This window comes from Myiozetetes cayanensis, unplaced genomic scaffold (genome assembly GCF_022539395.1).
Source record: "Myiozetetes cayanensis isolate MyiCay16 unplaced genomic scaffold, myiCay2020 scf4, whole genome shotgun sequence".
NCBI classification, from domain to species: Eukaryota; Metazoa; Chordata; class Aves; order Passeriformes; family Tyrannidae; genus Myiozetetes; species Myiozetetes cayanensis.
This window is the reverse complement of record NW_026087631.1, coordinates 49746229-49764716: the sequence shown is the minus strand read 5'-3', so window position 1 is coordinate 49764716 and position 18488 is coordinate 49746229.

Genomic DNA, 18488 nt, shown 5'->3' with positions numbered 1-18488 from the left:
GACTGCGAATGAGAGGCGGAGGTGGGTGGATGGGCCGGGAGCCGAGCAGGGAGACCGAGTGATGTGGGAGAGGGCAGAGGGTGTGAATCAACGGACTGCATTAGGGACATGCAGAGAGCAGAAGAGAGAAAGGCTAGAGAGGCACAGGGGAGAGCTTTCTGGGACCAAAACTGGGGGAAGCACAAAAAGTAGAAGTGTGAGTTAAACGAAAGCATTGCAAAGTCCAGGGGGTGCAGGAATGGATCCTCAACACTTTTAAGGGTGAGAATATGTGGCATACTGGGGCAGGCTGCTGCCCATCAGGGACTCTCCTGTGACTCTGGGAGGGTGACAGCACTGTGTTGTTACAGCCCTGTGTTGTTACAGTCCCTGGCCTGCCAATTCACTGAGCAGCCCCCACTGGGTGCCATACTCAACACCTGCTTCAAGTACCTGTGCCTGGTGGCATCCTCCTGGCCTCTGGGTGTACCAGGCTGGAGGGATGTCAAGGCATTCCTGCCCAGGCTGTCCACTGCAGCAGGACCCACGGCTCAAAGGAACCGTCTGGGAGGACACATATCTTGCCACATCAGTGGCCCTTCCTCACCTATACATAATGCATAAGCTTACTCAGGATGTGAACTTACATGTGTGTGTAATTTTGACATAATGGAAACACACTCTTGGCTTGTAGCCTGCTGCAGTGGTATTTGGTTTGGCCAAGAAGTGTCTTGGTGTCAGCTTGTGAACTCTATTATGTGTGAAACTATATAATAGCTCCATTAATTGTGAAAATACGCATTATTAGGCCCTGCCAGGATCAGTGTAAGGGCTGTCAAATGTGTGTGTTCATATATTCCAGTTGAGCACCACTGAACACAGAGATGGCTACTGCACTGCTGCAAAGACGGAGAGCAGATGTCTAAACCCCAAAATATTTAACAGAAGAAAAAGACATGTGGTGAAACTCGTTAGAGTTGTTCAAGGGAATTATGAAAATAAATGACCATTAACTAGAGCAAAGCTGGTGTCTGTAGGAACAGCTAAAGGAGAGAAAATCTAAAGTCTCTGAAAAAATAGACACAAACCCAGAGACTTTATGACTGAAAGAGAAGCCATATGTAGGAGGATATAGGGTTCTTGGATGGGATTTGAAAGGACCCTTATTTAAACCCTGCCAAATGTGTAGAAAAAGACATAAACATCTATTGTTTCTTTTAGTTCTAAATGTGTTTCAAGCTAGGGTTTCTGTTTGAATGTTGCATGCTACTAAAGACTTGAACTGTGAAATTGGATTATCTAAAAGGCTAGAGGCTTGGGGAAAAGGTGTAGTTGGACTGTTAGCAGTGGTCCTAGAGTGTCTGTGTTACTCCTCAATGAAAATGTGATGTGGTAAGAAGGAGAACATAGGCCTAAGAAATGTCCTTGTGAAACAGTAAACCTGATTGTTACTACAGCCTAGTGAGACCAAAGGAAACTCAGAAGGAAAAGACTCAGAAAAATTTTGGAGGATAAATTACTGCACTTCCTTCGCTAAATGAGATCTTGAGGCAGTCTAAGCAAAAAAAGAACCTGTGCCACTTTCTAAGTGATGTACTTCTCTTTGTTATTTCAGGATTAGAATAAACAATGGTAGATTAAGGGGGAAAAACCAAAAGAGTCCCTTCCTTGTGAAAGCAAAAGTGCTTAAACTTTTGCTGAAGAGCCGTGGTCATTTCAAATTTGGGCTTTTGGTCTGCCAAGAAACATCAAGCATTTTATTTCTGTCTGTGGGTGCCACTGAGTGCAGGAACTGGCTGGAGATGGCTCTGGAGTTGGGTTTGTGGGGAAGCCCACTCAGTGGCTAATGTCCTGGTGAGGGAGCTCTGGCAGAACTGTGCTGCTGCTGGACATTTATTTCAAACTGTGCTTTCATGAAGAGTTTTGTTTAGAAAATATCTTAATAACTTTGTGTTTATTGAGTAATGGTGACACAAATATCTGTTCCAAGAAAAGCTCACTGGGATTAACTAAGTAATTAGAATGGCAGAAAATGTCTTTTCTCTCTGACTTGGTATGGGAGGACAGTGACTTTGCTGAGAATTTTCTTCTGATTCTGATGCAAGCTGTGATTTTTCATTTTTCATCTAGCGAAGAACAACTAAGTGGAGAGAGGCACTACTGGGAAGTGTGCACATATCCATGGTTCACGGACTTTGGTTCAGTCATAATGCTAACTTGACACATGTCAATTTGCAGAAAATTTTCCAACTGGTGTCTGAGCAAGCAGGGAAAGGAGGCAACTGTACATGAAATAGTGTTGTGAGTTGGATTGCTGTGAGCCTCCATCTCTTGTCCTGCTGCTGTTGTATATACACATCACTATGCAAACAAATGCACTTGTTTCATTTGTACAGTGATAGAAGAGAAATCAAAAAAAAAAGCCTCTGGTGTAACAATTCAGAGAAAATAAATGATATAGCAAGAAAGCCATATTGTGACTTAAAAGTGATATTTTCCTGTTATAAAGCTCCAGTATTAATTATGTAGCAGGAATGAGAAACGAAAAAAAGGGATGATAGAAAATCAGAAGTGCCTGCAAATCAGGGTCACTTAGGACGCTTTTGTGATTTCCTGTATTGTGACATAAAGTACCTATTGTGTTTTGCTGGGAAATTTGCAGCTGAGGTCAATGTAGCAGGAAATAAAATTGGAGGAAACAGACACAGGATTTCTGTGCTAGAATGAGAACTATGTTCATGATTGAACCATTCAAATTTATGTAAAACAAATGCTAAAATGTATGTTAGACTGTATTCTACCATGTTTGATGCTTCTTGTCACTTTAATTTTGTATTATCAGAAAACTTGTATTTAGATGTAAACAGCTTTTTTTACTTGGACTCATTGACACAGGTCTCTGGCAGAGGTTTTCCCTCCTCTACCTCCAATGCTGTGGCCCTGATGCTGTCTTCCCTGTGCAGTTCAGGCTCTGCTGTGCTTGGCACAGATGGGGTCACTGGTGGGGATCTGGCTGGCTCCAGTACTGCTGGCTTGGAGGGCAGTCAGCCACTTCCACATAGCTCCATGCTCAGGTGTATGGCCCTGCTGAGAACTAGTCTGCAGTCTGACCTGGATTTTCTCTGTGAAAAGCAAGAGTCCCCTGAGATCAGTCCTCCCTTCCATGTTCCTCCTCTAGGTGTTTGGACCTTTGCTGGTGGTGATGTATGCAGAGAACTGAGCATCTACCATGATCATGTGTGGGGTGATAAATGTTCAGTGTAGGGAACCCATACAGCAAGGGCCAAGAAGGTGGTGTAGTTTCCTAAGGAGCTGAGTTGATGACTGACCTCAATTATAGGCCAATGATTTAACTCCAAGATCAATTCCTCATTAATTTCAACTCATCTAATAATAAAGCTGAAATAAATACTTGAAATTGTGTTAGATAATTTTTTGCAGCTTTCTAGTCAGAATTAATTAGGTGCTACAAGTAGAGCAACTGAACCATTAGAAATGATTCACTGCTTTCCTTCCAAAGCGTGTAAATTAACACATGTTCTGTTTTGCTGACAGAGTGAATTCTGCTTTAGGGAAGTCATGAAGTATGGCTGGTGTGAGTACAGACAAATGCATGATGCTAACTTTCTGTCCAAAACCATCAGCTTCATTTAGCTCTTATTTTGTATTGTCTTCCTTCCCCTGTGCCAGTTCTGAGTAAGAGGGAACATGCTGCTAAAAAACTCAACCCCACAAACCTGCTTCCATACTGCTTTGCCTCAAATTTCTCCATTCCCCAGCACGACTGAAGGCAGCAATGATGGAGTCACAATCATGTGAACATCAGCAATGAAACATTGGCTTCTTCAGCCTCCAGGAGGATACAAAGACTTTAACGATCAGTTTACAGCAGTTCACCTGTGTTTTCTAGGAAGAGAAGAGAATGGAAGAGAGTTGGTTATGCAGGCAGGGGAGATGATAGAGACATGGATAATCCAAGGCAATAAATAGTCCAAACCTTGTGACCTGCTTCACTGCCCTCCTTCCTTCCCCCAGAAAGTACTCAGGGACTTAAAAAATAAGCCCTTGGGCATGTGATTAAAAAAAAAAAAAAAAGAAAAAAAAGTTAATAAAATATGCTATATTTTATAGGGCTATATATGGTACATATGGGCTGGTAGACTGTGCCTCAATGTATCTGGCTTTATTCTGGTGTCAGCCATATATGGCTCACAGGTAACACCTTAGACATCAGGTTTCTGCCTGTGGAGGATTACAGATGTGTGGGCTTGAAACGATGTGGATTGTGGACAAGCCCTGCCTTGGAAACAACCCTGGATATGCAGAACTCGTAGTACAGAATATTCAGAAAGCTCTCCATGCTGATGGAGATAAATGGAAGGTGTAGGAAAGTGATAGAAAGCAGAGTTCAGACTACTCTCTGTGGATGATATTCCTCTTCATGTTTTATTTCCAGTTATTTTAAAATTATGCCATAACTTGAAGGCAGAATTCACATTACACATTTATCTCCTCTTCTGCAGGCCCCAGAGGGACAGCTGAACTAGTTTATCAGGATGGAGGGTGGAAGGTTTCTGACCATTGCTGAACTTGTGTCTATGTATATGTACTGCTTGAACAGGCAGGTGTTTTTTTTTCTGTTGTTCTGGGATATATCATGGTTTTATCCCCATACTGTTAACAGTTACCATCCATACCGGTATTCCTCAGGTCTTTTTTTGACAAGATATATAATAGGACCTAGTCCCTGGGGACCCAGGACTTGTGCTTAGGATGCATTTTTGCCCGTATTGAAACATAGGGCCGTATAAAAGACCTTTAAAAAATTATTTCATTTAAAAAGACATCATTATGACAGCAGGTAATGTGAGGAGAGTAGGGAACAGAAATGGAAAAATGGCACATTGAACAAATGAATATTTTTCTTCCCAAAACCATAGCTATTAATGGTAAGCAGATTGCCTGGAATGACTTTCTAATCACTGAATCATCAATTAAGACTGAATGAAATTTTGCCTGCTACTGAGGCATTTAGGATCATCTTAATATGTGTGGATTCTCTTTTGCCTGGTAGTTGTGTCAAACTTCTACTGAAGACTTCTCCTCAGTAGGATGCCAGTCTAGATCTCTCTCCTCCTCCTAGCTGCATATATTCACAGAAGTTTGGGAACTGAATGTCTGGAGGACCTCTTTTGCTCTGTCAGTAGCGAAGACAAGCCAACAGGTCAAAGTATCTTAGGAGGAGGTGACAGCAAAGCCAATTAAGTTACCTGTAGGCAATGCTTAGGAGAGCAGAATAGTAGGAAAGCACATATCCAGCAATAGTGAACTTAACTAGAAAATTAAGCTGTGAAATAGTTAGACTGGCTTCTGGCACATGTAGCAAGTACATGTAGCACTGTCTTGGGTTATGACTTTGGTTCTTACCCCAGGGAACTCATCAACATGACTACTCACAGCTAATTCACTTTGTGAGATCTCATGGTTGTTTCAAGAAAGAGTGGTTGGCTGGCTTGGGAAGGGAGCTGTGTGGAGTTACTGGGGTCCCAATAGCTTCTCACAGTGTTATGAAAGGAAGGAAACATGAGACTTAAGCCCTTGTTGGAGAAACAATGGAAATGGAAACCAACAGAAGAAATGTGTGTGTGGGGGGATCTCAAGGAAATGAATGGTTGAGTTAAAATGGAAGTGCTCTGATGAAGTAATTATTTTTCTTTTGTAATCTGATCCTGCCTACAGCTCTGAACTCATGTTTTTGTACTCTCCAGCTTGCTCCATCTACTCCTACTTGCTGTTTGGCAAGACTGTTTTCATTGCTGGGCTACAGAGCACCAGGCTCTTTGGCACAGCTGGTGGCTGGGATCAAGGCTTGTTTTGCATTCTGGCTTGGCTGGTTGTGCTTCCTCTCACTACAAATCCTCTTGGCTTTTGATACCCAGGCTTGTTCTTTCCTGACTGAACATAGTCTCCCTTCATCCAGCTAATGGTGCAGCATTACCCTCGCAGCACAAAGAATTAGCCCTTGCAAGTAGCCCTGCTTCTCTCCCAAATGGGCCTAGAGGAGCCTATGGTGCAGAGGCTACAAACGTGTCCTTTTCCTTACCTGAAAAGTGACAATCCTCTAACAGATCTTCCTTACCTTTTGGGGGAATCTAAAGCACTGCAACTGTATTTAACACAAAACTCCGTGGTACTCTCTTTGCTTCAGGCAGCAAAAAAAACAGAAAGAAAAGGATATGGTCAGCAAGACAATTCCCCAGATAATTGTGGAAACATGTTTAATCTTATGTTTCTGTGAGCCCATTGTTTCTAGATGCCAGTAGTCAGAACATTAATCATAACTGTTCTGAATTATCTCAGCATGTCATGATGTCAGGCAGGGCAAGAGTCTCCCTTTGAAGTGGCCTTTCTTTCAGTAGATGGATTTAGCAAAGAAAAGGAGAAAGGATTTTAGTCAAGATTATTGGACCAACGCACAGTCAGTGAGCTCACCCGCAGTGGATGCTCCTGCATGAACAAATGCTTTGTGTGCACTCAGAGAACAGCAGATGGTGGGTGGCCCTGTAGGATCATGGATAATGAAAAGCAAGCTTTGACCCTGGCATCTACAAGTGTAGGTACACTGAAACCAACAGAGTGGCCTATTATGTCAAGTTTGGATTTGGTAGTGAGTGTAAAGACAGTTGGGATGTGGAAGAAGGAGATTACGAGAACTCAGGAAAAAACCCTCAGTGAAATTGTTAGTCCATACTGGAGATGATCAAGCTGCTTTCTCTTTCCTGGTAAACAATTATTGGGCATATGAGCTGAGGGAAATGTCCTGTCTCAGTCCCTCTAGTGCAGCATATTACAAAGGTTCATTTTGCTCATGTCTGGAGCAGCTGGAAGCACTTAAAATGTGCCATGCTACAGAAAGCTTGAGTCTCATAGCTGTTAAAACACAGCAATGGAGAAGGCTGGAGGGATAGTGCTAGCTCTGCCTGTGCTTCGAGCTGGTTGAATACAAAGCAGTTCAACCCAAGCATGCTGTGGTCAGAGGCTCAGTCAGAGTGAGTGCATGCTGTAAGAGTGTAGAAGGATTATTATTCAGCTCAACATAGAGCTAAGGTGGCCACATACTTGCCAAGATGGCATGGCCCATGTCCTACCAAGGAGGCAAAACAGACATGTTCCTCCCTTTGATCTACCCTGTTCCATGTCAAATGTGCCTGGAATAATGCTGGTATGAAACTGGCTTCAGCCTGGTCAGCTGCCACAAGTTCTACCGTGAAGGTGGGGACATTAGAGGAGTGATGCAGCCTCACTGGGGAGATATGTTGATGCTATAGACTTAGGACATGCAGCTCTGGAGAAACTTGAAGTGGCAGAGGGGATTGAAAGGGTGTCAGGGCTCAGAGCAGCACAGACATCTGAACTGCTAGGACAGAGATATTTTAGCTCTGATGGCAGCCACATTGCTGGATAAGGATCTGAGGAAAACCCTGGGAATGTACCTGGGACAACTTATATGTGGTTTAATTTCTTATCCTCTGCAGCACCTCTGCCTTCCCCTATATATATTCTTGTCAGGAACTTTGGCATTGTTAACGAGTTATAGCCAAGATCCATCTTTTTTGCCCCCTTTCCCCACAAAAATTGCCATGCCAGAGATGTGCTGTGAGAGGGACTTTGAGATGCTCCACAAGGGAGAGGATAAGGAGTGAAGCTGGGGAATGGAGGAGGTTTTGCTGTGGAAGGCATGGAAGAGCTGTCATGGTTTTGCCTACTAGCCAGCCCCTGGGGCTGAGGATGGTTTTGTCCAGGTAGATTTCCCGACAAAAAGCCAATCAAAACTCTCAGTAACGCCTTTGCTAATTACATATTTAAGAAAATGGAAGAGAAGGTTGGTGACGTAGTTGGAATTAGTAGCAGCTGAAATTAGTAGCAGTAGCCATGTAGGAGAGGAGGCAGGCCCTGAGTGGGCCAAGGCCCCCTCCTTCCCTGGCCTGGGCCTGGGGCAAGTGTAGCACTGAAGCCCCACTTCTCTCTTGTGAGTGGAAAAAACCCCTGAACTTTAGAGGACTGACTGCTTGGACAGAAACCGCTGCAGAAGAATTCCAGCAGAGAGATAACGAAGTGTCCAAAGTCAAAGCTAGCAGCCGGAGGAGAAAAAACTTCGAAGGGGGGGCTGTTTCTCTCTCCTTTTGCTCTCTCCCTTCAGCAGGGAAAAGACTGAAAAATAAATCCCTGCTATCTTTGGAAGATTGTTGGGGTGAAGAGACCCCCATGCTGCTCGTGGAGGAGCCTACATTTGAGTAAGTTGATGCATGAGGAAACTGAGACCTGAGGTGAGGCAGAGTCCTGTTGAAGAGTTGTGACTCTTTAGAGAACCTATGCTGGAGCAAGGACGGCCTGGGTGAGATGTTGGGATCCGTGTGTGGGATCCATGTCGGAGAGGTCTATCAAGGACTGTTCTCCCATGCGGAGGGACCTTACAGGAAAACAGGGGTGGACTCAAAAGCCATTATCCCCTGTGACCCTGTAGTGAAGATCCATGGTAAGCAAGTGTCCCCTTGCATGTCCATGGAAGAGAAAGCCTTCAGGGCCTGAGTAACACCCAGCCTCCAGTCTTAGCCCAGGATGGGGGGTAGGCCCAGCCCTGGAGGCCAACACAAGAAAGAGAGAAAGAGTTCCAGCTACGACGAGTCGGAATTGTCATCTTGAGATAACAGAGGAAGAGCTTTAAAGTGCTGCAGAGTTATTGAAGAGACCTAGAGCTCCGAGAATGGAGAAAGAGACTGCTTCTCCTCCTTGGACTGATATAAAGGGGGAAGAAATATTTCTGTAAATACTTTTACTTGAGTAGAATTATTGTAGATATATTTTTTTTAGTTTTATTTTGCTAGTAATAAATGTTCATATTAGTTTCCCAAATCTGGTCTCTTTCATCTGCATAAACCTTCTCTCAACTTAAAGTAATTGTGTGGGGGGTGAGAGCAAACTGACCCAGAACAAAACCAAGACAAGAGCTTACCCTATTCTACATTCTTTAAGTGTGCACCTAAAAATGTAGCTCACATTTACATACATGTTTTGACACTGTTAATTGTTATCAGATTTTACTAGGGCTCTTTGAGAAAGACAAGAAGCCTTGTACTGCAATAAGTCATAGTTCTTTACTGTAAACATGTGGAAATTCTTTGCTAAAAACACAGTATGGAAAAACAAAGTTTGATGAAAACTAGATCAAGGAATGACTGAGCCAATACAGCTCAAATGAAAATTAAAAATTGTCAACTAAAGAAAGCCATGAACTTTCTTTGCTGTCGTGCAGTGGTTTGAAACATTTTAATAGTAAGTGCAATTATATTTTGTGTTTTCCCTGAGGTTTGCAAAATTCTAGCTAGTCTCTTTGTTCTCTTTTTTTTTTGTATTTCCTTATGCTTCTTGCTTTTAGACATTACCACACAAGAAGCCACGTGTTATGAGAAAGATTGGTGTCACTGTATTTCTGGACAGGATGAAATAAGGTATTTTCAGAATCTTTCCCAGAAGAGAAGGCATATGATGTTGTCATTTTTCTAGATCAGGTAGTTTGGGAGACTTGAAAACTATGCCTCAGGCTACTGATTGCTCTGCAACTAAAAATGCAGGACTCTCTATACTGGAATATTGTGTTACATGTTTTGCTAAACCGTACATTGCATCTGTAACTATTTAACAGGGACTAAGTTCCCAGAGACAACTTCCTTTTACATGACAGCCTCTTTGCCAGCTTGGTAGTGCCTTACTTACACTGATGTACTTATTGACACACAGCTGCACCCACAGGTACACACAAATGTACATGTGCATTTACCCCTAAAATGCGTACACGTTACATCTACATATAGATATATTCTTTAAAAGTGAATCCAGACAGCAAGTATGAAACTTCTGTGTTACACATGGTGATCGCTGTGTTCTCGTCTTGATTATTCATGTGAAGTGACCAATCATATGGAGATCAGTGGCAGTTCTGTCATTGATTCTATCTACAGCAGTGAAGTGTTGGCCCAAAATTTCAATTTACACCATCTTCCTAATAGTTTTGTCTATTAAATTTAAATTTCTGGTGACCGTAAGATAAACAGTGGGGGTAAAAAAAATGTAATGAAATGGTTTGTTTCTGGGACTATCAAGCATTTGTGCTGATTGTGATTTTATGTCCTTAGTTTTCATTTTAAAATAAACAAAAACACTGTGATGAGAGTTCTTCTAATTTCCTCTTAATAGAGTTTAAATTGAAAAGCATTTTTCAGTGGGAGAGCTGCCCATTTAAATTATGGATAGCAATTTTGTTACATTTTTTAGCTCTTCTCTTCTGGCTGGAGATCCCTGAGTCATAAGGCATTTATAGTTTCTTTAACAATACATAACAACAACAGAATTGACACTTCCACACTACCTCTATAAAGATGTTAAGAGCTTATTATATTATTAAGGAGAAAGGCAAAATCAACAGGTTACAAGAGGGAAGCTCAATCATCTTCAGCCCTTCCCCAGCCCTAAAACCCAAGTCTCTCTATTCCCCATGGTGGTGATTCACCCAGTCAGTTCACAACCAGACAAGCAGAGTCTCTCTAAATGAGAGTCCCAGGAGAGCCATGACCCTGAAGTAAGGAACAGGACAAAAACATTCCCATGACCCTGACTGCATATCAGACCTGCAGGAACCACAGTCCAAGTCCCATCTAATTTAGAGCAGAGGGGAGAGAAAACTAGGAGACCAGGAGATGATATTTCTCCTGTGTACTCATGCTCCAGTATAGCCTGGGTGGTGCAGTTGGATCCTTGGTCAGGATAACTGTGTGAGCTGACATGGCACTGGGACTTGTACATATTTGAAATCTTTGGTTTAGGTGTGTACACTTCATCTTTCTCTCCTTGTAATCATAGATACACATCCATGTATGTGTATGTGTATGTATATTTATGTATCTGTATCCATTTCCATACCCATATGTATTATGAGCCATGTGCTCAGTAAGAGGTAGGAGTTTCTTGCTGCTGATGGAGCTGTGGGGCTATCTGGTGGACAAAGGGTTGTGGGCACAGGTGGAGGGCTTGGCAGGGTTATTCCAAACCACCAGCGCAATAAAATCCAAGTGTGAGGTCCTGACACCCCTGAGGCAAATAGAAAAATTGCACACATGCACTAGAGCCAATATATCACATAGTATGAGCAAGATATTAAAAAGCAACTGATTAGGAGGGAGAAGTCCTGGTGATCAATGACCATGGAAAGGAAAACAGGAAGACTACATGACATCTTAATGAGACTTTAGTTTAGCAACACATTTTGTTCTGTTAGGGGGTGATGCAGTGTAACAGTGATTCCTTAATTCCTGATTTATCTGCTTTACTGCTTTTTTGTCACTGCCATAATTTTATTGAGTTTTTCTTTTAACAGTGATACCATAAGAGGCTTCTAAAGCTACAACATATAGTAAGTAAAATTTTCTACATTCATTTAATTTTGCAAGTTAGCTTCCTATATTTAAATTTAGTGTTCCAAGGTGTACCTTGAGGCTTGTTGTAGCTTTATAAATGGCCCTTATGTGGGAATAGGAGAGAATTGTATCCTCGAGGTCCATTTTTGACATTCCTCTGATTTGAGATTATTACCACAGCAGGTTGCATTGGTCATGTTGGATATGCAGTAAAAGACTTCGACTGTTTGGAAGCTGTCAATCAATAAATCATCAACAAGATAAAACTTAGTGTCTCTTTTTGTGCCTTTGAACATGAAGGACAGTACCTGAATGTTCCTGAGCCAATATAATCAGAAGAGAAATGCTGGTGATTTCCTTATAAGTTAAAGCAGTTTTGTTTTCCTGGTACCACATTTTTCTGGTGAGCATGTGAAGTCCTATGGGCTGATATCAGGGGATGTTTTGTTGGATGCTCACTCATTGCCAAGGAAATTTGGAGACTGGGATTTCTTGATTTTGTGGATATGAGCAAGTAGTTCTTTGGGAGAGTTTGCCTGGGGCCTTGAGTTGAAGGCAAGTGCACAAGTGGCTTTGCTCGGAACACTGATTTTTGAGCATGAAGAAACACAAAAATCCAAACATAATGTGTGGTTCTGCAAAAGCCTTTAGACATTATCAGATCACCCACTCTGAAGAGGTGCAGGGGGCTAGGGAACCACATTTTATCATGGGAGATAGGACCTGAGGGGGTGGCATAAAGCTGTGTCAGGGGAGATTTAGGCTGAATATTTTAGGAAAAAGTACTTTACCCAGAGGGTGGTTAGACACTGGAACAGGCTCTCCAGGGAAGTGGGGAGAGACAAAACCTGCCAGAGTTCAAGAAGCATTTGGATAACACTGTCAGGCATGTGGTCTCACTCTTGGGGGTGTCCTGCATGGGGCTGAAGTTGGACTTGATGACCTTTGTGGTCAAAGCAGGATATTCTGATATTCTATGATGCTATGATCCTAAAATATTATTTACAATCACTGTTTTTTGGTGTTGCTGGTCCAGAGAACTGACTGTATCAGTGATTTCCTTCATTATGGCTCCAAGCTCAGTTCAGTTTTCCTGCCATCTATATTTGTATTTTACCTTTAACAGAGTTAGATGTTAAAATAAGCATGGACTTTTACAGTGATTCTGCTGCTTATGAGAAGGCAGTTTTTTCTGATAAAAGAGGGATAGTATTGGGAAAACTTCATTTGAGCAGTCTTGAAATGTGGTGTCCAAGCCTGTAACATGACTCAGTGACATACAATCAACCCCTGATAAGTTTTTAAACCCTTCAAGTCAAACCTTCAGCCAAATGCACCTTTGTACAGCTCTTTCTTGTGTTTCCAGTATTTATTCCTTAAATATCTACTCATCCATGCCTCAATCCCTCATGAAATCTTTAGATTTCATTCAGTATTTACAGTGTAGATGTGAGACTCAAATCCTGGCTTGCTTGTGTTCACAACACAACCTTTGGGGGATCCAGATTTGTTGGCTAACTGATAATCTCTACAACAGAGAGAATGCAGGTAATTTGTCCTTTGTTTCCAGCAGGAATATACCAAGAAATATTCTGCCTTTTGCTTTATAAGTACCTATGTCTTACTTTCTTTATGGAGTTAAATGATTTGCAGTGAATGAGATGGGTAATCCACTTTATCAACTATTGGTTCATGCATTGCAAATGAGGTAGCAATTTTTGGTGAAGGGACTGTTGAACAGTTATGTGTGTGCATGCACTATGCAACAGGTTGAGTCATGGTTTCCAAGGGTTACCACAGTGGGTATGGATTCTCTACTCCTGGTAAAGTTGGGTCTCAAATAATGATATAGAGATGCAACACTACATCCATACTTTGGTGCTGGAGACTTCTGAAACAAAGAACACAGCATGACTAGAGTGAGTGCAGTAATTAACGTACTGGTTTGCATTACACAAATTAAAACCCTGACATATAGTACTCCTCCCCACCCCTGTTTATATTTGGTGATAACGAGTGAGAGGGACAATTAAGGTTTATGCTGGTAATTGTAGACATCAGCTGGTAATTCAACAAAGCTGCAGTTTTGCTGTTGTGCTCTGTGACTGGCAAAGTTCTGCTGCAAATTAGTGAATCACATATATCTGTCAATGCAGTCATTGAAAAAATAAACAGTATTATTGGGTTGCCCTGTAGGATGGTAAATGTACTTCTTTTACTGACTGACATGGGAGTTCAAGATCAGTAGAAGTAAGGAAAGTAAAATCTTGGTCTTGCAAACACTTGTGCTCAGCTTTAAGGTTGTCTACCTCTGTTGCTGTTAATGGCACTCCTCAAGGGCTTAGAAATGAGTTGATTTTAAAACCTTGAAGGTCTGTAGGCTAATAGCATCCCAATATTGGACCACAGGAAAAGAAGAAAAAAGAGAGTATTCCAAAATATGCAGCATTAATTCTATAAATGTATTTAAGTTTAATTATTTATAGTATTTCAGAGCATATTAGTAATTGTTGTGTACTGTAAACATAATACTAATGAAGTCTGAGTAAGTTGTGCTTAGAAGAGAAAGCACCAACTTAAGTTCAAACAGTAAAATATGATTCAGTAAAAGATGCCAGTTGCACTAGATTTCTAAAACTTTCAGGAATACTGAGTAGTAAATATCTGTGCTTGTCTTAATAGATGGGATTATTAGATTAAATGGGTAACTTGGAGACTTGGTTTACTTGCAGTATATGTGGTCAGAGAAGCAGACTATCCTGCAATTTGTGTTCATTGTATTCAGAACCCCCATAAACCTTTCCCAAACCTGCTCTTCATCCCTTTATTCATGGCAGAGGCTTTTCTACCTTGCATGGACCAGGTTGGAACAGCAGGAATGAGAACTGGCATATACAGAGTGTGGTGGGACTGGTCATCACAACGCAGAGGCTAGTGGTGGAACCAGCTGTGGTTTGGCAGTCATGCTGACGGTGAGTCCAAAGGGTTTATCTTGATTGGCCTGAGTGATGACTGCCATGAAGAATAGATCTCTGTCACAACAAACAAAAGGCCAGATCCCCAAGGAGACATTTGTCTTCCTACCAAAGTACAGTGGTGCAAGAGGCTCTTATGGTAGGTGGGCAGCTGTCTGGGATAGCTTCCCCTACTTGTTTTGTATTGCCTACTTTGTGGTACTCTCCTTTACCTCTTCCCTAGTGCTGTCATGGAGAGATCATCAACATGTAACAGTTATAAATGGATCGACAGACCAAAAAGGATGATCATCTGGAAGATTAGACCTCCCTTGCTCATTGCCAATTATTTTATGATAGTTCTGATTAATGATTCCATTTTGGTCATTTCAGTGCTCAGCAGTCTTCATTTGTTAGTGTTGATTATGCAAGTCCATGCCTTGCCTGACTCTGAGTTATTCTGACCAAAAAATATGAATTAGAATCAATAGAAATGTCATTAGCATCTGACGAACGCTGAGGTGGATAGGATGGGGGAACCCTGGCACAAGAAGCCTTTCCTTTTACCCCTTGCTACGAGGGGGAGCGGTGCTCCCTCCCCCTCCCCCATTCACCCTGTGGCGCCTCATGGCCTCCAGAGAGACCACCGGGCCATCAGTCAGGCAGTAGGGAAGCAGGCAGAGAGAGAGTTTATTGATCTGACAACAGCTTAAGTAGGTCTTGGGGGAATCACAAAGTAACCACTGAGATCACAGGACGTCTTACAAACAACCAATGATAACAAAGGGTTAACAACAACAAATAGGTGAGTTTCCCGTTATCTCCCAGACATTCCAAAAGGGTAACGGTGGGTTTTGGGAGGAAGAAGGGTTACATAAAGAGTCACAATCACCGTCTTGGAAGCATGGTCAATTTAACAACATTACAAACATCTGCATTCTTTTTTATCCTTAAAGTGTACTGTAACAAGCAACCCAGTACCATGAAAGATAATACGAACAATTCTCGTGTGGTCAGTTTATTAAAATTTGCTAAAGTGTGAAATATGTATGACAAGTAATGATGTTTTAATCTTTTGCCGAGGTAACAATTGAAAGCTGATTGATTCATGCAGTAATTAAAAAATCAAAATGATGGAAGGTTGTAACCAAGAAGGATTCTGTCTCATACTTTGTCATGCTTCCATACAAGATAAAATTCTTATCTGTAGCATGTCTTTTATCTGAAAAGAAATCAAACTCCAATTTGGCCAGTTTAACTGTCATGGCAAGTTGTAAAATAAACTCCTTCTCTTTTTTAAATTCTGATCAGAATATGAAAGCACCCACCAAAACTGTCGGCTTTTCCAGGAGAATTCTGTATCAAAGGCTTTACTGAAGTCCAGGTAGACTATATCCACAGCCTTTCCCTCATCCACCAGGTGGGTCATGTGGACATAAATGGAGATCAGGTTGGACAGGCAGGATCTGGCTTTCACAAACCCGTGCTGGCTGGACCTGTTCCCTTGGTTGTCCTCTATGTGCCGTGGGATAGAACCCAAGATGATCTGCTCCATAACTTTCCCTGGCACCGAGGTCAGGTCGACAGTCCTGTACTTCCCCAGATCTTCCTTCTGACCCTCCCTGTGGATAGGTGTCACATTGGCCAATCTCCAGTAATCTGGGACCTCCCTGGTTAAGCAGAAGAGTGGCTTGGTGAGCTCTTCTGCAAGGTCTCTCAGTACTGTTAGATGAATCCCATCTGCTGCCATAGCCTTGTGAGCATCTCAGTGACTCAACTGGTCACTACCTACCTCCTCCAGGATTTCAGGTCTATTCTGCTCCCCATCCCTGTCTACCAGGTCAAGGGACTGGTTGTCCTGAGGATATTTGGTCTTTCTGTAAAAGGCTGAGGCAAAGCCTTTTCTCATCCTTGGTGACAATGTTTCCCCAATGTCCAATAAAGGATGAAGATTTTCCTTGGACCTACTTTTGTTGTTAAAGTGCTTATAAAAGAAATTTTTATTTTCTTTTACAGTGGTGGCCAAATTGTCTGTGAGCTTATCTCTGTCTCTGAGCTTTCACCTTTCTAATATGCCACCAGCCCTTCTTTGTTTGTAAGCAGCAGGTCTAGTAGGGCACTTCCCCTGGGAGGCTCACTTACCATTTGTGTCAGGAAGTCATCTTTCCCATGCTCTAGCATCTTTCTGGACTGCGTCTTCTCTGCTATGTTGAATTTCCATCAGACATCTGGCAAGTTAAAGTCTCCCACAAGAAAAAGAGCTAGCAATCATGAGACATCAGTCAGTCACTCATAGAATACTCCATCTGCTTCCTCATCCTGGTTAGGTGGCCTATAATAGATGCCAATCAGGAGGTCTGCCTTGCCAGCCTTCCCTCTGATTCTGACCCATAGGCGCTCAACCTTATCATCACAGTCCTGGAACTCTGTACACTCCCTTAATGTACAGAGCCATCCCACCACCTGTCCTTGCTTTCCTGTTCCTTCTGAAGAGATTATAACTGTCATTACATCACTCCACTTATGAGAATCATGCCACCACATTTCCATGATGGCACCTACGTCATAGCTTTTCTGCAGCACAATGGCTTCCTCCTGTTTGTTATCCATCCTTTTATATGCCCAAGGGGGACATACTATTTAAAATTATATATTTCTTTTATTTCCTAGTGACATAGCTAAAGAAAAGTTTGGCCCTGTACTCCTTGGAAGAAGGAAATTTTAAATTACTTTCAACTCCAGCTTCTCACTGCAACATTTTGCTTGATGCAGGTTAATGGCAGACTGCTAAGAAAGAGGATTTCTCTGTTTCAGTTGCCTAATGGGATTTTTGGCAACCTGCTTGTTAGAAGTATTATTTTCTTTAAAAATATTGCTGTAGGAATGCATCTTTTAAGTATCCTACTGCATTATTTTGACATGACCTTCATATTTTTCAAGGTTATAGTTTCTGGAATTATTTTTCTCCCAATAAAAACCAGTGTTGCTGGGTGTGCTTTTTCTATCAAACCTTGATGTATGATCAAGAAAAAAAGCTGATATGTTCAATGGCTTGATAATTTCAGAGTCAAAACAGATTTTACTCGTTGATCTTTCACTTGCTGATGCATTTGTTTGACCAAGCAGCTATTGTGTAAGATCTAGCTGGTAGCACACAGAACACATTAGGAAAATAAAGAGAATGTGAGATTAAACGGAGAAGAGACAAGAACAGCATTTCCTCACTGTTGTGCATGAAGATAGAAGATGCTCTGAAAGGATACAAACTCAGTTTTCATATCGGAACTATGGCCTCTTCCCCCCATCAGATTATTCAAAGGTAAATTTGCTTTTTTACTTTCTCACAAAGACCATTTTCCCTGCTGGTATACTTACTAATAAGTAATATTATTTGTAAAATGCTAACTTCATTTGCTGCACTGTTATGATGTTATCCCTATGTGCTTCTGTCAGAATGTAACATTGTCATGAAGAAAAATGATGTAAAAATGATGTGGGTACATAAAACAGATCTTCTCAGGGGAAACTGGCACTTCTCTGTTTGTATTTTCTTATTTGCATTTACTTGGAGAGGTTTGAAACCCAGAGACAAGATTTATGTCAACAAATCCCTCTCCCTCTTATCCAATTTAGTTGTTTTAACGTAATGCAATCATTTTCTAAATCAAACTGATGGAGTGTTTCCTAAAGGCATTACACCAACTATACATCTGAAATCATATTTGCCTTCTTTTATTGCATTAGCACCAGGCTTGAACTTTTCAAATTTGCATTGTGCTTTGCAGAAGTTCTCAGGATATTTGAAGCATTTTATAGCTGGAATCTGGTGTATTTTAAACGGAGACCACCAGAGAGTGAATATAGAGCAAAGCATGTGTAGAGATGAGATTTTAATTTCACGGAACAAGTAGAAAATAGAATTAGTAAGCAAAAAGAATCTTGCCTTTACTGGGTGGATTTGGAGACACTGCAAAGGGTGTTGTGTTACAACACTGATCCTGAGTGTCTCACCAGACTTTCTAAGAGGTTTCATTTCTCCTCCTTAAAGAAGGTCCTGAGTGAGGATCTGGCATACAGCAAAAGT